The sequence below is a fragment of the Lycium barbarum genome, chromosome 1 (assembly GCF_019175385.1).
Source record: "Lycium barbarum isolate Lr01 chromosome 1, ASM1917538v2, whole genome shotgun sequence".
NCBI classification, from domain to species: Eukaryota; Viridiplantae; Streptophyta; class Magnoliopsida; order Solanales; family Solanaceae; genus Lycium; species Lycium barbarum.
The window spans coordinates 15,703,821-15,712,073 of record NC_083337.1 but is presented as its reverse complement, the minus strand read 5'-3'; the positions used below and the strand labels follow the sequence as shown (position 1 = coordinate 15,712,073).

Sequence of the window (8,253 nt, the reverse complement as noted above, 5' to 3'; positions counted from 1 at the left end):
TTGGAAGACTTTCAATGAGATTTGAGAAATCATTATCTATTGACACAAACCCGCTCTTAGTTGTAAAATCATAAAATACGTTGGATCGTTACTTGAGTGTAATTTCCTATTATCCAAACTTGTGGCCATTGATCATTTTACTTGCTTTCTAGGTTAGTTTACATTTCCGCATTAGTCATAATTTTCTCAAAAACCAAAATATTACCTATCGTTTGGCTTTAGCGTAGTTGGTGAAAGTTCCTTACTTTCTTAATCGCCTAGCATATTGTTCCCTGTGGGATCGACCCCGACTCATAGTTGGGTAAATATATTGCATACGACCGTGTACACTTTCTCTTTGAGGAGTGTATTTGGACGTTATCATATAGCATCTAAACACAACTGTGCCAAGTCTCAATATAATCAATCCGAACCAGTACATCACAATAGTATCACAACAAGTCATCAGCTATGTTATAGCATCTAAGCCCAATTGTGCGAACTCTCAGTATAATCAATCTGAACCTATATATCATAATAGTATCATAACAAATCATCAGAATCAAAGGTACAATGCAATGGAAAAATGTATGTATGATGAATGCAATGTATATGCACCGTACACATGTACTCCGACGATGGAACATCACATCTCAGCAGCACAACCCATGAGAGACCCGCGAAGTCCATGTACACTCTCAAGATCTTGGCAAAGACCTCGGGCATCGGACACTCAATCGTTCCCGACAAGAAACCTCAGACAATGTACACTCAGTCCGCTCCGTTAAATGATCTCAGATCACGGACTTTCATCTTTCTTTTACACTCTCCGGCTGAAACTCGGAGGCTACACTCCCTCACTTCTATCATTAGTGTGTGTGTATGTGTGTGTGTGTATATATATATATATATATATATATATATATATATATATATATATATATATATATATATATATATATACATATCAATGAATCATGAAAATGAGTATGAATATGATGCAATGTACTATCAACAACCAATTCAATCCAAAATAGTATCACCTAGCGCACACAAGTAACATAAATAATAAGGCTACACAATAAGCCACAAAGAAATCACAATCTCATCTCAATGTCGATCGAATAAAGTATCGCAATATCGTAGTCATGATATATCACTAGTCACAATTTTCCAATGTCTCAACGTGGCAACGAGCCAATAAATAAATAGAACAAGATAAGTAAATTAGCACAACGGGGTGGCTAGCCCCCAAATCATACAACAAGGCCCAACCTAAGATAGTATCCAACCCAACTTCGCGCCCGAAGGTTTACATGCATTCTCCGACAATATCATCTAAAGATATGCTTCGCTAATCGAAGTTTCACCATAAGGTAAACCATAACCTACCTGGAGAGCCGAATAGCAAGCCTTCAATAATAAAACCTTAGTCTTTCCCTTCCTTTGAGCCTCGAGATAATGAAAGTCTAAATATATCCTAATCATGAAATTAGAATCAAGAAGAACATCATTCAAGTCTTACTTTTATTCAAGACCAGATCCCAACCTATGAAATGGGGTTTATGAAATAGAAAGATGGAAATAGGAATCTATAGGTCTCAACATGAAATTAATGTTCTAGGTGGTCAATTCCCATCAATTATAAGCTAGGAGAACTAACAATTCACTTAAATTCGGATTCTAGGCAAAACCTCCAAATTGGGTATGAACCCTAATTTCCAATTCCATAATTTAGCCACAATTGGGAAAGAATCATGCAATAATAGACTCTAATCATCAATTCCATGCTTAATGAAGCTAATCCAACCAATAAATCAAGATTTAATAGCCTAAAATGAAAAACCCATTGAACCCACTTTTAATCCTCAAGCTCTTAATGAAACTAGTATGATAATGGATTCCTAAGGTGATAAACTAATCATGGAATGGAAAGGAAAGGAAAGTGAAGGGACTTACCACAATGAATTTCCCCCAAGATTTGCCTTGAAATGCTCCAAGAACTTAGTTTTTTTAGAATAGTAATGAATGAGGAACTTAGAGCTTTTAACACTTACTAATGAATCTATCTGCCTGATACCCGTTTTTGCGACAACGAGACCGCTGTGATGGTCCCACTTTAGCGCTCCCTCATACCGCTGCGAAGGTCAGCTAAAGAATGCACTAGGCTGCTTTTGCGGCATGGCCACCACTATAGCGGTGCCTCTATTGCGGTAATGGTGTCACTATAGTGGGGCACCAGACACCAGAATCCCCCAAGTTTCACAATCTCAACCCAAAATCCCGACTATCACCCGAGACCATCTGCTCACATACCATACATGCAGACACACATAAAAACACGCTACAAACGCACTCGTGGCCTCAAAATTCCCAACGGAGGTCTCGTTGATCGAGTCAACCCCTGATACCTCAAATCAACTTCCTAACCCAAGTCCCAAAATGCACCCGAGTGCATTGGGAACCGTACCAAATATATGCACAAGTTCTAAAAGACCATCCGGAACTCTCGGAATCGACGGATTTTCGAAAAAGGTTTGTTTATCCAAAAGTCAACTTTGAGTCAACTCTTTTCTGCTTTAAGCGCGAATTTCTCAAAATGCACCCTAATCATATCCCAAATATCTCGGGAAGTGTGTCAACGGTCCCCTCCGGTCAAACGTGAGCCAAACAAGCTCGGGGAAGGATCAAAAATACTGAAAAGACTATAACAACCAAACGGGTCGTTAAAATACTCCCTCTGATCCATTTTTGTTGTCACGCTTACTAAAAATACTCATTAATTGTTTGCTTCCACCTTTATCAATACTCAATAAATGTGGAGAGAGTAGTTTTAAATTGAAATCAAAGGATAAAAAGGATAATTTAGTCAAATTATCTTTTAGTTAATACTCTCTCTGTCTCAAATTATTTGTTGCTTTTTTATTCGCCTAAAGAAATATTAATTGGAAGGGGTATTTGACTACCTTTATCCTTGTTTATATCTAAGTTATTATTGACACCCAATTTTGTCCCGCCTTTCTTCCAAAATACTTATTTGCGCTTCTAATATTTTTGATAACTTAAGAACAGTTATTTATATTTTATTACAATTATTAGCTTTCTATTAATGTCGTCATTTTTCATTATCCAACTATAGTCATTGCCTATTATCATTATTAATATCGTTATTATTATTATTATTATTATTATTATTATTATTATTGTTATTATTATTACTATTATTATTATTATTATTATTATAATATTTCCATCATTTAATATTATAATTGTCTTGATCACTTTTAATATTTTTTATTTATCGTCTTACGCAAAAACTTATCGCATTTATTTTATACAACTAAATGATAGCATTCCCAGTGTTATACCTTATAAATATCATGGTGTGAATATCATGATATCATATAATTTTTTACTGTTATGTAACTACTAGGCATTATAGTTTGCATTATGTAATTTATTCACTTAAGCACATATTAATATATGATTTATTAAAGGATGTTTAATCAAAATTTAAAGGCCAAAGGGATTATGGAAGAAATAAGGGAAAAAAACATAACTAGGCAATAGCTAAAATATAATTCCAAGATTGTAGCAACATTAGTTAGTTTTCATTTCATAGCAATTAAATAATAGCAACTTCCCAAAATAATCCCTAGAATTAAGTTGAATGAGGATCAATACGAAATTCTTCCTATATTTTTGGACAGAGTATTTATCTTCCATATTTGAAAAAATCATTCAATTTTTTTTGGTTCTTTCCTTTTCTAAGGTATATTTTGTAGAAAAAATAAATCCTACCAGCATTTGTGTACATATCTAATTATACTCGTAAACATATATATTTATACATAACAAACACTAGTGAAATATACTTGGTATTTTCGTAAAATATATATTTATACCATAAATATACATGGTATTTTCACAAAAAAAAAAGTATTTATACCATAGATATACATGGTATTTTTTCAACCGAAACATATTTTTCATGTAGCATATTTATCCCATAGATATACATAGTATTTTCACAAAAATATATTTATACCATAAATATACATGGTATTTTCACAAAAATATATACGATATAATGAAAATATAGTACATGGTATAACATATATAACCAATCTGAAATAATGATAAAGGAAATAGATAATTTTATGTTTTGCTCAATCTGAAAACTACGATTCAATCTAATGCCTAGGTCGTAGCATGCAGATGGGCAACAACCAAAAAAAAAAAAGAAGAGAAAATTGAGATATTGAGGTGTATTGATTAAAGAAGAACGAGAAAATTAATTGAAAAATAGAATTAAGATAATATTAAAAGAATAATTATGGATGTGGATTCCTAATTTAATGGAACGAATTTACTAATTTTCCCTGATTTGATGGAGTAAATGACCGTGAGTGAGTGTACCCAAAGTTACAAAAGTTGCTATTTTTGTTCAACTTTAAAAGTTATGCTAATTATATTTATAACTCTTAAAGTGTGACTAGCAGTGTAAATTTCTCAAGAAAGAATGCTAAGTCCAAATTTAAGAATCTACGTGCAGAACATTTATTCAACCAAAGGAAAGCTTTGCAAAGCTACAACCCATTTTTTAAGTCCAACAAAAAAGACCCTTCAGCAGCCCAAATATCTATTTGTTCTCAAAAAACAGCACTAGGGTTTCGTTTGCCATCCGAATGGCGCCCTTGCACCATTGTCTTCTTCTACACAAAATTCATCCCTCTTTAGCCATAGTCAGAAAATGCATGATTTGTTTTTCCATCAGAAAGGTATAGAAGTACGTTGCTTTTTCTCTTGATTTTTGACTTTTTCCATTTTCCAACTCTGCTCCCTTCCTCTTCCTGAGAAATCTGGTCGAGTCCGTCCAAGAACACAACGTTCAGATTTGAACGATTTCGTTTGACTCTGTTTGAGCCCTTAATTCAAAATCCCGCCCAAAAATCTAAAACCCTATTTCGTCCTATATATATACTAGCATTTGGAGTTCATAAGGGATTTTTTTGGGAGAGCTGCCCCCTCTTTACCTTAGGTATTTAGTCGCATCTTTAACCTTGCTCAATCTCTATTTTTTAGTCAGAAGTTGAAATCCTAGTTTCTCTTTAGTTTAGTTTTGGGTCTGTCCGTTTCCATCTCATTCAAAGAGGAGTAGATCCATGACCTAAAGCCTTAGTTCGCTGCACCCGAAAAAGGTCCGTGCTATTCCTTTCTTTACTTTCTTTTCGTTTCTGCTTAGATCCTTAATACGTGCATAAAGTGTTTTTCATTTCATGTTGTTTCTCATACGCCGGATGTAATAAAATAGGAGGTTCATTTTGTCTTCTGATGGTGGTTGGTGCTTTTTTTTCTTAGGATTAATAGTCTTACCTTATACTTCCTTTTTACTTGAAAACATGGCTTTAAGATTTCATTTATTCTTCACTGTTATATAAAAACATAAGAAATTTCTTTTCTTTCCAGTTAAAAATGCTCTTCTGTATGTGTTTGGTTGTTGTCCATATTAGGATATACGTTAGTACCTTTTCGTCGCTTATTTAAAGAATACTTGTTGCTTCTGGAAAATCTGTTTGTATATAGTGAGTCATGCTTATGCCCTTGTATTTTTTTTTTAAATTTGTGTGAGAAAAATTACATTCCAGTTCCGTTTATTAAAATATAAAATCGCTGAGCTTGTTTGGTGTTCTTTAGCAGTGTGTTATTTGAATTAAAAGAGACATCCCTCTTACATGAAAAATATTCAAAATGTGCCTTCAAGTTCATAACTAATAGATTTGTTAGCTAATAATGGTTTACTAACTATTGTAAGTTTCCTTAATCAGGTGACAACTAAGTTCTCAATTTGTTGAGTTTTAGAAGAACTCTGCTAAGTTAGATCAGTTTCTTCGAGTCGAATAGTATTTCTTTTTCTAGTCCCCTTCCCCGATTTGTCTGAGAAAATAAAATGACGATTAACTTGGTTGTTTAAAGTTTTCATTCTTTATTTGAGGTGTTGATTTCTTCTAGATTTCCGGGCTGATAGAGTGGTGAGATTTAGCACTTTAGAACCAGAATGCTTCGCACTCCTGTTTAACTTGAAACTTGGATTTACCTTCTCCATATTACAAAGCCATAAGCATGCTTCCTTTATTTGGTTCTGCCTAGTTCTGGTGTTGATCTCAACTGACCCTAGAAATTTGTAAGTTCATCAATACGATAAAGTTTGTGTCTATAAAAATCAGTAAGGTTCAGCTCTGAGTTAATCACTATATTGTTTTTTTTTGCCTAGTTTAATCAATGCGTTATTCCCTTGCTATATATCTGGCTCCTTTGAAAACCAAATGGTAGTAGCTAATATGATTTAATTCCCTTCTCAGTACTCTTCTTTACTTGAGATATGTGCAACCCAAAGTGCCAGCTTTACTTGAGAAGATATGGACTGGTTAAGTTAAGACATAATCATCACTTTTCTTATTTATATCGTGATCTAAGCATGCCCTTAGAGATGTTGAGGTGACTGGATATGAGGTCATGGTTTTACGGATCATATATTTATAAAATCGTGTGCTTTTCCTAAAACTCATGTTTTAAAAGATCACGACTTATGTTATTTGCTTGTGAATTACAACCATGCCTATAGGAAATTGCTACTTACTCAATAAATATTCTGTGTGCGACTTAGTTGTTGTCCGTATTAGAATGTGGATGTTAGAGAAGGATTTTTGAACTGTAATCATTTTTGTTCTCTCTCTTGTCTAAGTGTTAAAATGTAAAGGGAAGGAGTTTATTTTCTGAATAATAATGTTTGCTTGAGTATTTATATTTTGTAGAATATGAACCGAATAATATTTTTCCAGTAGGTATGAAGTGCAAAATATTTGTCTAAAGTTTGGTTCAACATGTTGTAGTTAAGTGATTTTTACTGCATTTTATTCACTTTTGTTGTTCATTACAAAATCATATGCCTCTTCTCTAATTTTCTCTTTTTCCTATCTCTTCTTTTGCATGACATTCGGGGTTGCGAGGAGTCTCAAATGAGGCTCGATTTCGCCGCTAGATCAAAACAACTTCACTGCTTCACTTTGTGTCTTTAGTTCCCTCTAAACTCGTCCGAACACAAACAATGAGGGTTGAGATGAAATCCTGAAGTTACATCGGCTTTCTATTCGGGTCTCTCTTTCTCCCCTGGAAAACAATCTGAGCAGAAGCAAGCGGAAGAGGGAGCGGACGAGAATGGTTGTTGCATTTTTAAGCATATCACATGCTTGCTTAGTTATTTTGTGTTCTTATGTGTGATTATTTGACTACTTTAGAACACCTAATTTAGTGGGGCTAATTGGGATGTTATTTCAGCAGAGTAACGAAAAATGTTTTTTTTTTTTTTAAAACTCGATTTTAGTTCATTTTATGACGCTAAGAGAGCTTATAATTGGATAAGCTTACAGTTAACATAGGTTGTTTATTCATCTAGACTAGACCTATCCCACTCTAGTTAATAGTGAAGTATGTTTTTTACCCCATAGAACGTGACTTATAGGCCTCAGATCTTAAAAGTATTAACTGAGTATGGCTGGAAGTGAACAATGAAAAATGACCTTTTTCTTACGAAGTGTTTTAGTGCTTCTTTGAAAAAAATATGTTTTCAATGTTTCGAAGCCTTTATTTTCGCCAAATGTCTAGTTTAACAAAGAAAAGGTTTTGCTTATAAAGTTACTTTTCAAATTTACATTAGCTATCTACCTATTTTGTCTGATCACTTAATATATTTCTAAGCCGTTAAAATTAATTGATACCTAGCCATTGAGTTATTTCAAATGTTTATAAAGATATTGCCTGATCCCACGCTTTCTTAGTTTAACTTATAACTAAAGTCTTTTGTACAAACTACTGTCTTATTTAACTTAAATAGTATTTTTATATTTTCCATTTGTAACCTTGATAATATTTAGAGAAAATGACAAAAATGGTCCCTTAACTATGATAGTAGGTTCAAAATAGTCCCTTAACTATGCACTTAACGGTTTTAGTCCTTTAAGTTTGTTATAAGTTAACAAAAATGGTCACTTAACTATGAGAGTAGGTTCAAAATAGTCTCTTAACTATGTACTTAACAGTTTTGGTCCTTTAAGTTTGTCATAAGTTGACAAAATGGTCCCTTAACTATGCACTTAACGGTTTTAGTCCTTTAAGTTTGTTATAAGTTAACAAAAATGGTCCCTTAACTATGAGAGTAGGTTCAAAATAGTCCCTTAACTATGTATTTAACAGTTTTGGTCCTTTAAGTTTGCC

General features: G+C 33.4%; 1 long non-coding RNA gene across 1 annotated transcript; it reads left to right on the top strand.

The window, feature by feature from the left end:
• The first annotated feature begins 4,493 nt into the window (after positions 1–4,493).
• On the top strand, positions 4,494–7,489 carry LOC132632405 (uncharacterized). Its single transcript, XR_009579376.1, has 2 exons — positions 4,494–5,020; positions 5,095–7,489. It is a non-coding gene; the product is annotated as an uncharacterized LOC132632405 (long non-coding RNA).
• Positions 7,490–8,253: the final 764 nt, after the last annotated feature.